We start from the raw sequence: 11,523 nt of genomic DNA on the forward strand, positions 1-11,523 counted from the left end.
GGGGGAGAAGAGGAGGAAGGGAGAGTAGAAGGGCAAGATGGAAGGAAAGACAATGAGGAGAGAGAGTCAGCCAGTCAAAACAGTAAACATCCCATTATAGCCTTCTTCCTTAAACATCATAGCACAATACTTGGTGCTATGGCAACCATCTTGTGAACATGAAGGGCAGCTGCCAACATGCTGAGATGGTAGAAGGAAAGTTGAGAAGTCTCTATGGTTCTAAAGTGTGATGATTGAGGCTTTATACTATTGTGTGAAGTATATCTCCTTCCAACTTGGTTGTGACCATATCACATCTCCTACTTAACATGAGCAGAGAGAAAGAAACAGAAAAGAAGGAAGGTGGGAAGATTCTAGATCCTCAGTGACATTACTGAATCACCTGATGAACCCTGAAACTGCCTCCTGCTAAACCCTGGAGCAGGGGAAGGGCATGATCTTCTTCAGCATAGTGTGTATCCTAATAACTTGGGCCAGCTCCAGTCCCAGTGGTAGGAAGAAAAGATGAAAATCATATCAGAGGCCAAGGGTCTTCCACAAATACCTTTTGTCCATCTTTGTGTATGTATTTGTAATCATAATCTTCAAAGTCCTCAAAATGGACTTGTTGAGTCAAAAGCATATAATTTCAAATGTTAATAGACAGCAATGGATGAATAAATAAGCAAAATGTGGGAAATATCTAACTATGCAGCCTTAAAAACAAGAAAAATCCAAACACAGATTATAACATGAACAGATCTTAAAACCACTACGCTAGGTGAAATTAGCCAGCATGAAAGAGGCCCAGTGCCACATGCGGCACCCAGAATAGTCTAGATTGTAAGATGGGAGGTAACGCTGTGATTACCGGAGGATGGGAGGAGGAGGGAAGGGGTTAGAGGGGGAGTCTCAGCTTGAAAAGATGAGTACATCAGAGGGCAGAGTGGCTGCAGAACAACATAAATGTGTTCCATACCGTTCAACTGGATGTTTTAAAATGGTTAAAGTGAACTGAGGCTCACGCCTGTAATCCTAGACCTCTCAGGAAACAGATCTGAGGATCCATAGGAGGCAGACTGGGCAGAAAAGCCCATCAGTCTCTGCTCTACATGTAACCACCAGAAGGCTGGAGGCAGAACTGTGGCTCAAGTGGTAGAGTTCCAGCCTGGAGTGAAAAGGCTTACAGAAAGCACCCAGGCCCTGAGTTCAAGCTCTAGTCCTAGCACTCATGCGTGCGTGCGTGCATGCGTGCACATGCACGCACGTGTGTGCACACACAATTAAAACGGTAAATGTTATGTTATGGATACTTTCACACAATAAAAATTGTATAGGGAAGGGAGACTGAGGGGGCCCATTACGTATACCTATGCCTCACCAAAACCCCCTCGAGTACAAATAATAGATGTTCATTAAAAATTCCTTATTAAAATGTGCCTGTGCAATGCCAATTTGCCCCCCAAAAGGCTTTGACATTTCTTCCTCTCACTCCTGAGGACAGAACTTGGCTTCCCTATTCTGTTCTGAGCCCAGAGTTATTTCCCAGGCCTCCATGTGTTGACACACAGTTGGATATGAGACCAGATACAAGAGCAGTAGAATTCTAAGGAAGGAGGTCAGCAGGCTATCCTCCATAGCTGTCTTTACTTTCACCATGTTGGGGTTTCTTTCCCTTCATAACCTCAGTCCACCATGCTGGCTTCAGCTCTCTGTAGTCCTGTTTACTTCTCTGACTTCAGTAAAGACAATAATCTAGTCCCTTCCTTCCTCTGCTTAAGAAAAAAAAAATCTAAAAATTACTAATTCAGCAAAAAATATGGCTTCATGCCCTTTCAAAGCCACATGACTGTATTTTAGAGCAATCTGCCTGAGAGTCACAAGATCCTCTAAGGGACATTTCTAGATCTGGCCTACTTTTTACAACTGATTGGGCTGGGTTCTGGAAAGCTCAATTTCATGTGTAGAAAAAGACGACTAAGTTTTCCAAATGACTTTTTCCTTGTGGAGACAGAAATGCCTTTTGCCTGGTAGAAAACACCAAGGTCTTATGGGTTTTGTTGTTTTCGTTTTTTTGTGGGTCATGGGGCTTGAATTCAGCCTGGGCGCTGTCCCTGAGCAGTTCTTCAGCTTAAGGCTACTTCCCTACCCTTGAGCCAAGCCCCACTTCCCGAGGTTAATTGGAGATAGGAGTCTCAGGTCCTTTTGTGCCCAGGCTGGCTTTGAACCTGATCCTCAGATCTCAGCCTTCTGAGTAGCTAGGATTACAGGCATGAGCCACTACGCCCATCTAAAGCACCAAGTTTTGCCTAGTAGTTGAACCCCAAAGTTGCAGTGATTGCTGTGTCATCATGCTAACCCAACTTGTTTCTTACCCATCTTCTCCTGGAACCCCCTCTTCACTGCTTACCTTCCAGTCTAGTCTCCTCCAGACTGGCATTATCTCAGCTTGCTTCCATCAGCAAGCTAGATTCAAATCTTTTTTTTTTCCTTCCTTTCTTCCTTCCATCCTTCCTTCCTTCTTTTTTTCTTTCTCTCTTCTTTTGTGTATGCTGGTCCTGGGGCTTGAATTCAAGGCCTTGGTGTTGTCCTTGAGCTTCTTTTTGCTCCAGACTAGCATTCTACCAGTTGATCCAGAGTTCTACTCCCAGTTTTTTAGGGGTAATTTATCAAAGAGTCTTACTGACTACCCTGGCTTCAAACCACAATCCTCAGATCTCAGCCTCCTGAGTAGCTAGGCCTACAGGCACCCAGCACCCAGCCTTTTGCTTTGTTTATGTTGGTATTGGGGCTTGAACTCAAGATCTTGTGTTCTTGCTTGGCTTTTTCTCTCAAAGGTGATACTTGACTATTTGAGCTACAGTTCTAGTTTTTGGTGGCTAATTGAAGTTTTAAACTTTTCTGTCTGGGCTGTCTTTAAACTATAATCTTCAGATCTCAGCTTCCTGAATAGCTAGGATTACAAGTATGAGCCACCAGTTTCTCACTAGATTTGTTCTTGACAAGGGCTTGCTGTATGCTTATAGGGGAGTTTTGTTCAATTCAAGTTAGAAGAGACTACTGTTTTTTCTGTTTTGTTTTGGCCAGTCCTGGGCTTGGGCTCAGGGCCTGAGCACTGTTCTTGGGCTTTCTCAAGGCTAGAGCTCTACCACTTGAGCCTCAGCACCACTTCTGGCCTTTTTTCTATGTATATGGTACTGAGGGATTGAATCCAGGTCTTTGTGCATGCCAGGCAAGTGCTGTACCACTAGGCCAAACTCCTGGCCCTGTTTTTGTTTCTTTTATTTTATTTTATTTTATTTTATTGCTGTTCCTGAGGCTTGAGCTTAGGGCCTGGGCACTATCATTGGGCTTTCTCAAGGATAGAGCTCTACCTCTTGAGCCACAGCACCACTCCTGTCTTTTCTATGTGTATGGTACTGAGGAATCCAACCAGGGTCTTTGTGCCTGCTAAGTAAGCACTCTACCACTAGGTCAAACTCCCGGCCTGAAACTACTGTTCCTGCCCTAGACTGCCATGAACCAGACCAAAAATCAAAATAGTGTCACTCATTCTAAAGTTCCATAATTCCAAACCAAAAGTGAATTATCATCTAATCTTTTGAGAAAACTGACGACAGAGATACTACTCAAATTTCCCGGGCAGGCCCGTTTCAATGAGCATAATAACGAAATTTCTTTTGTTTTAATCTTTACAGAAGAGCAGCCTGATATTAGCAAAGTCATCTTGAGTGCAGAGGAGACAACTCTGGAGTGACCTACCTGAGTTCAAGCCCTACAACTGACAAAAAAAAAACCCAAAATCTTAAAATCAGACTTATTGTAATTTTATCCTTGAGCAGTTATGGTGTTAACTTTTTGAAAATGAACAAAGGAACCTTATGAAACGTAAACCAGGTTGGCTCATTTAGGCGATGACTTCTGAGTCCATCACCATAATGGTGATGCCTGCTTCCAGGATACACAGTTGCACAGTGACACTGTTGCTCCTCTCTGGGGCAGCAACACGGGAACGGGGAGGGACACACAGGGCCAGCCTGTAGTCCCCCGGGAGCCGAGCGAGATGGTAAGTGTCGAAGACCCAGCCCTCCCCCAATCACAGGGGAAGAAAAAAACCACGCTGAGTCAGAAGCAGTGTTAACCATGAAAGCGCATCAGATCTCTCTGCTGATCTCTGCTGATCTCTGCTGATCTCTGATGCTCTCTGATGCTCTCATCACTTTATTGCGTCAGACAATTAGTTATATACTGTTAGGGTAGGAGAAGGTGGGCACTGGGAAGCTAGCCAATAGGAAGAGGGCCTCTGTGCTACCACTAAGGGTCTGGGTGGGGCTTTTCAGGTACTGGGCAGGACAGGTGCAGGAAAGCGCACGAGACTTGAGCTGCTGCGAGACCCGCGAAACTGCGGGGGGTTCAATCGAGTCACAGAGATGCCTTAAGAGAGGTATGCAAAAGACCGAATGCCTGGACAAAGCCCTTTAATTGCAGCTGAGCCAGAATCAGGCCTCAGAGATGGAGGCTAGGCCCCAACATGACATCTGTCCAGCTTCCAACCAGGCCCCTGAAGTCCGATCACAAATGCCTCAAGATCCACTACCAGTCCTCTAAGCACTGATGGTTCATACCTGTAATCCTAGCTACTGAGGAGGCCAAGATCTAAGGATTGAGGTTCAACGCCGCCCAAGCAGAAAAGTCTGTGAGACTCTTATCTCCAATTAACCAGCAAAAACGAAGTGGAGGTGTGATTCAAGTGGTAGAGCACCAGCCTGAAGCAGAAAAGGCCAAGTGAGGGCATACAGCCACCTGGCCCTGAGGTTAAGCCCTAGCACTGGAACAAAAAAAAGAAAAAGAAAAAGAAAAAAAAGAAAGCTCTGCTGCCACTCATTGACTTCATTTTGAGATTTGGGGCTTGGCTGTTCCCCAGATGAGGAGGCAGGACAATTGAGGCTGGCATGGCATGTCCTCCTCCAGGAACTTCTCACCCTACCCCCAACCCCAGTAGCAGCTCAATAGGATATGGACTCTAGAAGAGCCCATGATGTAACCAGGATGTGGGCGGGGAAGTCCACAGCTTGTGAAGTGTCAGCCTTGGGGACTTATCCTTCCTTTTAACCTTTGTATCCAAAGGCTATGTGTTCCTGGATTCTGTCACCTTATCTTGGAGTTCAGCTGCTCCCTTTTGTTTGCCCAGAGTTGAGGTGTGAGCAGGTCTTGGTAAAGGTTTGGAGAGAGGTTACCTTGGCAACATTGTTTGGTTTCTTTTTCCATAGGTGCTATTGCTATGCTCAGCCTCTGTCTGAGCAACCTGGCCATGAAGTACATTCCTCCTTTCCCGAATCCTCAGCATTTCTCCCTAGGGCTAACACTAAGAATTCAAAATTTTTCCCAGTTTACTAAGCAGAACAACTCTAGATGGTCTTTTAAAGGGCCCATCTCCAAATGCCCTCTGAGTAGCTGTTGGAGTGGAATGCCAGACAGGAATCAAGCTATCCTAAGATCCCTCTCACCTCTCTACAGTAACATCTGATGTGGACATGCTCAGCCATCACTACACCATGGAGCTACACCCTCATATAGCACGCTTTAAGAAGCGCAATTCTCTACCTGGGCTGGGGTTCACACTTGTAATCCTAGCTACTGCAAACAGTTCGGGAGGATTGTACTTTGGAGTTGACTCAGGCAAAAAGTTAGTGAGGTCTTAGGGCACATCCAGCTGTACAGGAGGCATAAGTAGGAAGACCACGGTCTGAGGCCAGTCCCCAGACAAAAAATTCCAAAGCCTTATTAAAAACAAACATTAAACACACACACAGACACACACACACACACACACACAGACACACACACACACACACACACACACACACACACACACACACACACACACCAGGAAAGAAAAGAGGACTAAGGGCCTGCCTAAAGTGGTAGAGTGTCTGCCTAACAAGCATGAGAAGTATGAGGTCTTGAGTTAAAAAAAAAAAAAATGATTTCCTTCCTTCCTTCTTTCATTACACAAGAGAAAGAATATATGACTATATATGCCTATATGCTCAACTGGAGAGAAAGAGGAAGGAATCTTTTTTTTTTTTTTTGGCCAGTCTTGGGCTTGAGCTCAGGGCCTGAGCACTGTCCTTGGACTTTCTTAAGGCTAGAGCTCTACCACTTGAGCCTCAGCTCCACTTCCAGCTATTTTCTATGTATGTGGTACCGAAGAATTGAACCTGGGTCTTCGTGCATGCAAGGCAAGCACTCTACCACTAGGCCAAACTCCCGTCCCCAGAAGGAATCTTTTCTTTGCAGCATATTGGCCCCTAGACACGAATACTAAGCTTCTATTTTATGTCCTCTTGGAGCCCTAGCTAGCTTAAGAGACCAGTTTCTCAGAGGTGGAGCAAAACTGCCTGGCAGCAGCGATTCCAGGACTCATCCTCATATACGGGCGCTGAGCTGTGCCCCAAGTGACAAGCCCACAGGCAATGTCTTAGCAGTAGACCTGGAATCCTGGAGGTAGCAGCCCCTCCTGCAGTGGGCATCAACTGGTGATCTTCGTTCTGCAGCCTGTAACGGCTTCAGCGGACAATTAAGTTTCATGCTCCATTTTCTAAAAATAAAACTTCCTGATTTTGAAACTCATGCAGACTTCCTCTGGTTTTACAATAGTCAGCTCATGTCCTTCCTTTCTGATAGGGACTCAACTGTCACACTGCTTTAAGCTATCTGCTCTTCCCTGAAGAGGCTGGTCTAGGAAAAATCTATTAGGCCTTCGGCTCTTACTCCTGGGAGCTTCCAGGTCCACGAGGACCCAGACATGGTGTCCTGTGACCTGTTCTTCCTGGTGGGGAGAAAGTTCTCTGTACTTTCTTGAGGGCTCTGCCCTATGAGCTCAGCCAGTCCCAGTTGTGTCCCAAAGTACAGGGTTTCAACATGAACCAGGGACTGTGAAACAGGATCCTAAGCGGGGTCTTATTTGGGTGTGAGCCTGTGGCAGTCTCCTCAATGCACAACCAATCTCCTCCTGGACGTGCCATTTGAAACTCTGCAGTGCCTTCCATCTTCTAGTAGAAATAAGAAAGTGCTTTTTGAAATACTTTTTAATATTGTTCTTTCGATACTTCCAGAGAATAGTAAATAGTAGCATTCCTCTCTCCTTAAAAAAAGTTTTTGCAGAGAGGCCTTGTTCTAGAAAGAGATTAGATACTGGAAGAAGGTGACAGCAAATTCCTCTCCCTAGAATCTAAAAATACCCAGAATACCTCATGTTCAAACACATTAAAATGCACAATGACTTTCTGCCTACCCTTTTGCATTTCCATCTATGGACAATGATTCATAAGAATGCCCTGTCACTAGAAAGGCATAAAAATGAAATTTCACCAGGTTAACAACCACCATTTTGTGTTAGAAATGTACAACTCTCTGACTCTCTGGTGTCGGAAATGAATAGACATGCAAGAGATACAGATTTCGTCAGGGCAATTTACTTTTCCCCAAAAGGGTGTAATGTCATTAACTACCCCCAGAGCTAGACAGGCACACTGGACAGGGCAGTTTGCTAGGTTTTTATTCCAATCCAAACTGTTCCTCCTCCTTGTCAAGGAGTTAGGCTCACAGTCAACGTACAATTGATTACCAAGTTTAGAAAGGGAGCTATTCCTCAATTCCTATCAAAACACTCTTCTGTTCCCTCACTTAGAAATTATAGTTCATTATTTTAACTTTGCCAATACAAGATTTATCATCTGAGCCAGTGGCTCATATTTAATCCTAGCTACTCATGAAGCTGAGATGTGAGGATCATGCTTCAAAGCCAGTCCGGGCAGAAAAGTCCCAGTGAGACTCTTTTTTTTTTTTGCCAGTCCTGGGGCTTGAACTCAGGGCCTAGGTGCTGTCCTTGGGCTTTCCCATGGCTAGAGCTCTACCACTTGGGCCACAGCACCATTCCCAGCTTTTTTTTTTTTACATATATGTGGTACTGAGGAATTGAATCCAGGTCTTCATGCATGCTAGGCAAGCACTCTACCACTAGGCCAAACTCCTGCGTGTCCCCCTACCCCCAGTGAAACTATTAACTATTCAAAAACCGTAAGTGGAGCTGTGGCTCCAAGTGGTAAACCACTAACCTTGAGCAAAAGAGCTCAGGGACAGCCCCTACAACCAGCAAAAATATTTATCATCTCCCTAACATGGCTAGCTGATAACAAGCAATAAGAATAAGTTATAGTTGAATTAAATAAAGCAAATAATTCCAGGAAATATCTGCACAATACCAAATACACTTTAGTTTAACAGAAAAGAATACAGTTTCTCATATTAGAAAAACAGACAGTGTGGAAACTATGTGGGATACATCCTGTACCTTCTTTTCTCTTCTGTTCTCATCCTTCTGTCTCTCATCCCTGTTGGTATGATGTTGATGGGACAATCATTCCTAGAGGAAGAGTAACGGTCTTGACTGAGTCCCTAATACGCACCAGCAACTTGCAAAGGTTCTCTATTTTCTATCTCGTTTAACCTGTATCTCAAAACCTCACGAGGTAGACACATTATCCACAAAACCACAAAAATATTAAATACTTAAATAGTAATCATGGCTTCCCTGCTCTATGCTTTCTTTGAGCTCAAGGCCTGAGCACTGTCCTTGGAGTTTCTCAAGGCTAGAGCTCTACCACTTGGACCTCAGCACCACTTGCGGCTTTTTTTCTATGTATGTGGTACAGGGGAATCATGCCCAGGTCATCATGCATACTAGGCAAGCACTTTACCACTAGGCCAAACTCCTGGCCCCTAAGAAGTGGATTGTTAAAAGTATTTTATTGTGGTCGTTGTCGTCGTTGTTGTTTGGGTGAGGGGTGCTGTTTCCAGTTTTGGTGTTAGTACTAGGGCTTGGCACTATCCCTTAGCTCTTTTTGCTCAAGGCTTGCACTCTACCAGTTGAGCCATAGCTCTCTTTCTGGCTATTTTGGATGGCTAATCAGAGATAAGAGTCTCAAGAATTTTCTTGCACAGACCGGCTTTGAACTTCAGTCCTTAGATCTCAGCCCCCTAAGTAGCTAGGATTCTAGACGTGGACCAGTTTGTTTTGTTTTTCTAACTAGCCTGTAATCAAGCCCATACATTGCATTTGATTCTTTCTAATCTGAATCCTCCTACTCCTTTTTTAAAAAATTTATGATACTGACTTTTTGAAGAATTTGGACCATTTCATTTGCAGAATATTATATCATTGAGCCAGGTGCAGTGGCTCACGCCTGTAATCCTAACTACTCAGGAGGCTGAGATTGAGGCTGAAGGGGTAAGTGGTAGTCTCCAGCTGAAGAGCTCAGGGACAACACCCAGGTCCAGCGGTAAGGCAGGAGCCTTGAGCTGAAGAGCTCAGCACCCAGGCCAAGTTCAAGCCCCATGTTACCACACTGTGCAATAATGCTTTTTTTTTTTTTCCTAAAGTTCTGGCAAGGATTTATTTAGTGTAACAAGATTAAATTAGGGAGAAAGAGAATTTTTAAAAATTTTCCTGCTTCCCACATAGGAAATCAGAGTTAAAGACCCCATATTTGGGTTTTTAACTTGTTATTATTCAACAGAGCTAGATCTGAGTTACCCACAAAGACCTTGTTGTATTTGACTTGCAGCCATTTTACAGAAAAGAAAACTGAGTCCCCAAGAAGCTCAGTTACCTCTAGGATCTCAACTAGAAAGTGGAGAGCCCAAGATTCCAACCTTGTCAGTGTGGTCTGGATGGAGTGTGTGTGTGTGTGTGTGTGTGTGTGTGTGATGCGCTTTCGCTCAGTTGGTTCTTTATCACTTCTATTTCCTCTAGGTTGGGTAATTGATGTTTAACATTCCTTTTAAAAAATATCTTATGTATTATCTGAAATAATTCAATTTACACTAGTGGGATACTAGAAAGAGATGATCAAAAGAATTTAGAGTGGCACTGAGATCTGAGCATATTGGCTCTTTACTGAATAGAATTAAGTAAAAAAAAATATTACAAATATTTTCTTGTCAGGTCATTACTAGAAGAAAGAGATAAAGGACTAATCAGAGATAATGGCAAGGAACCAAGGAACTCTGAAGGCAGGGTGTTAAAAGAGACCTAAGATAAGGCTGAAATAACTTTTTTTGCGGGGGGGGGGGGGGGGTCAGTCAAGGGGCCTGAACTCAGCCTGGTCTCTATCTGCGAGCTCTTCAGCTAAAGGCTACCGCCCTACCCTTGGGCCAAACCCCACTTCCCGTTTTCTAGAGGTTAACTGGAGATAAGAGTCTCAGGTCCTTTTGTGCCAGGCTGGCTTTGAACCTTGATCCTTAGATCTCAGTAGCTAGGATTACAGGTGTGAATCATCTCACCCAGCTCTGAACATTCTTGATAACATCATTTCACAAGTGATTTTTCACACTTCATGACCCCACCAGGAGCCAGGAGTCCCAATGTCTGCGGTAAGTTGAGATCTCACAATTAAAGTTCTCATCTCCATATCGCTCCCTTTTAATTAACAACTTAAGGAGTGGCACTTGGCAAGCAATGCCCTGCTCTGCCTGCTTCTTCTTGTAGCTTCCAGTTCTGAGCACAGGCTGTCCTCAGTACCTGGATGAGCTCTACCTTGACTTTCAAAACTTGACTGAGCACAAACACCACTTCTCACCAAAGCACTTTCTCAAATGGATTATCCTGGATCAGTGGAGACCCTGCAACCCAAAGAGGGATGGGGATCACCACAGCACTCGTGTGTGTGTGTGTGGGGGGGATTCACAAAGCTTCCTACCAATGTCCCACACAAGCTAGATGCTACAGTAGGGTTTTCCTTTCAGAGTCTGCTGGGAAAGGCCAGAAAAATAAACACTTTTAAAAAACTATCTTTTCAATACTGAGAGCAGTTTTTTGTTTATAATAAGCAGACAGGGGAATGTCCCTTTGTTCTAGGAAAAGCACCTGCCAAGTCTATTCATGTTATGCAAATGTTAGACAGGAAATGTTTGCACTAAATTGCTTTTTAGAGTAAGGTAAAATGCTGTCTGTACTTTGATAGAATCCAGTCTCTTTAGGGTTTGTCCCCTTTGGAAAACTGTGGCGTTTTCTGCAGATTTGTTTGTTTGGAGGGTGGGGTTGGGGGGAGCTGCCTAAGTATGATTTGAAAACTGAGCTTGAAAATTGATGTTAGCTCAGATGGGCATGGATGGAAAAGGGCAAAACTGGCCTGTACACAGTCCTTGCTGTTAGGATGGTTTGGTCCATGGAAGTTCCTTTGGCTGAGTAGAGACATGGAAAGATCCGAGCACCCACACTCTAGGCATTCCAAAACCCCCTAGGGGAGCACCCTGAGAGGAGGCTCAAAGTCGTCATGTGAGCAGTGAGTCAGGACATCTTTCAGCTACAGCATGCAAATTCCAGCTCCACTACCATGACTGCAGGAAGCCTCTGCCCGAAAATGCTCTTGGGTGCTGGCCAAAAAGATTCGAAGGATGGCAGCCTCTCCACTGGTAGCTTTGAGACAGGGCACACATCAGCATCAAATCCTTTCAAATATTAAATTGACTCAGGCCAAG

At 44.4% G+C, this 11,523-nt stretch overlaps 1 non-coding gene across 1 annotated transcript; it reads left to right on the forward strand.

Moving 5' to 3' along the window:
- Positions 1–205: 205 nt before the first annotated feature.
- LOC150060689 (small nucleolar RNA U13) lies at positions 206–309 on the forward strand. The gene has a single exon (XR_016536327.1). It is a non-coding gene; the product is annotated as a small nucleolar RNA U13 (small nucleolar RNA).
- The last annotated feature ends 11,214 nt before the right edge of the window (positions 310–11,523 follow it).

The sequence above is a fragment of the Megascapheus bottae genome, chromosome 7 (genome assembly GCF_031878675.1).
Source record: "Megascapheus bottae isolate mThoBot1 chromosome 7, mThoBot2.hap1, whole genome shotgun sequence".
NCBI lineage: Eukaryota > Metazoa > Chordata > Mammalia > Rodentia > Geomyidae > Megascapheus > Megascapheus bottae.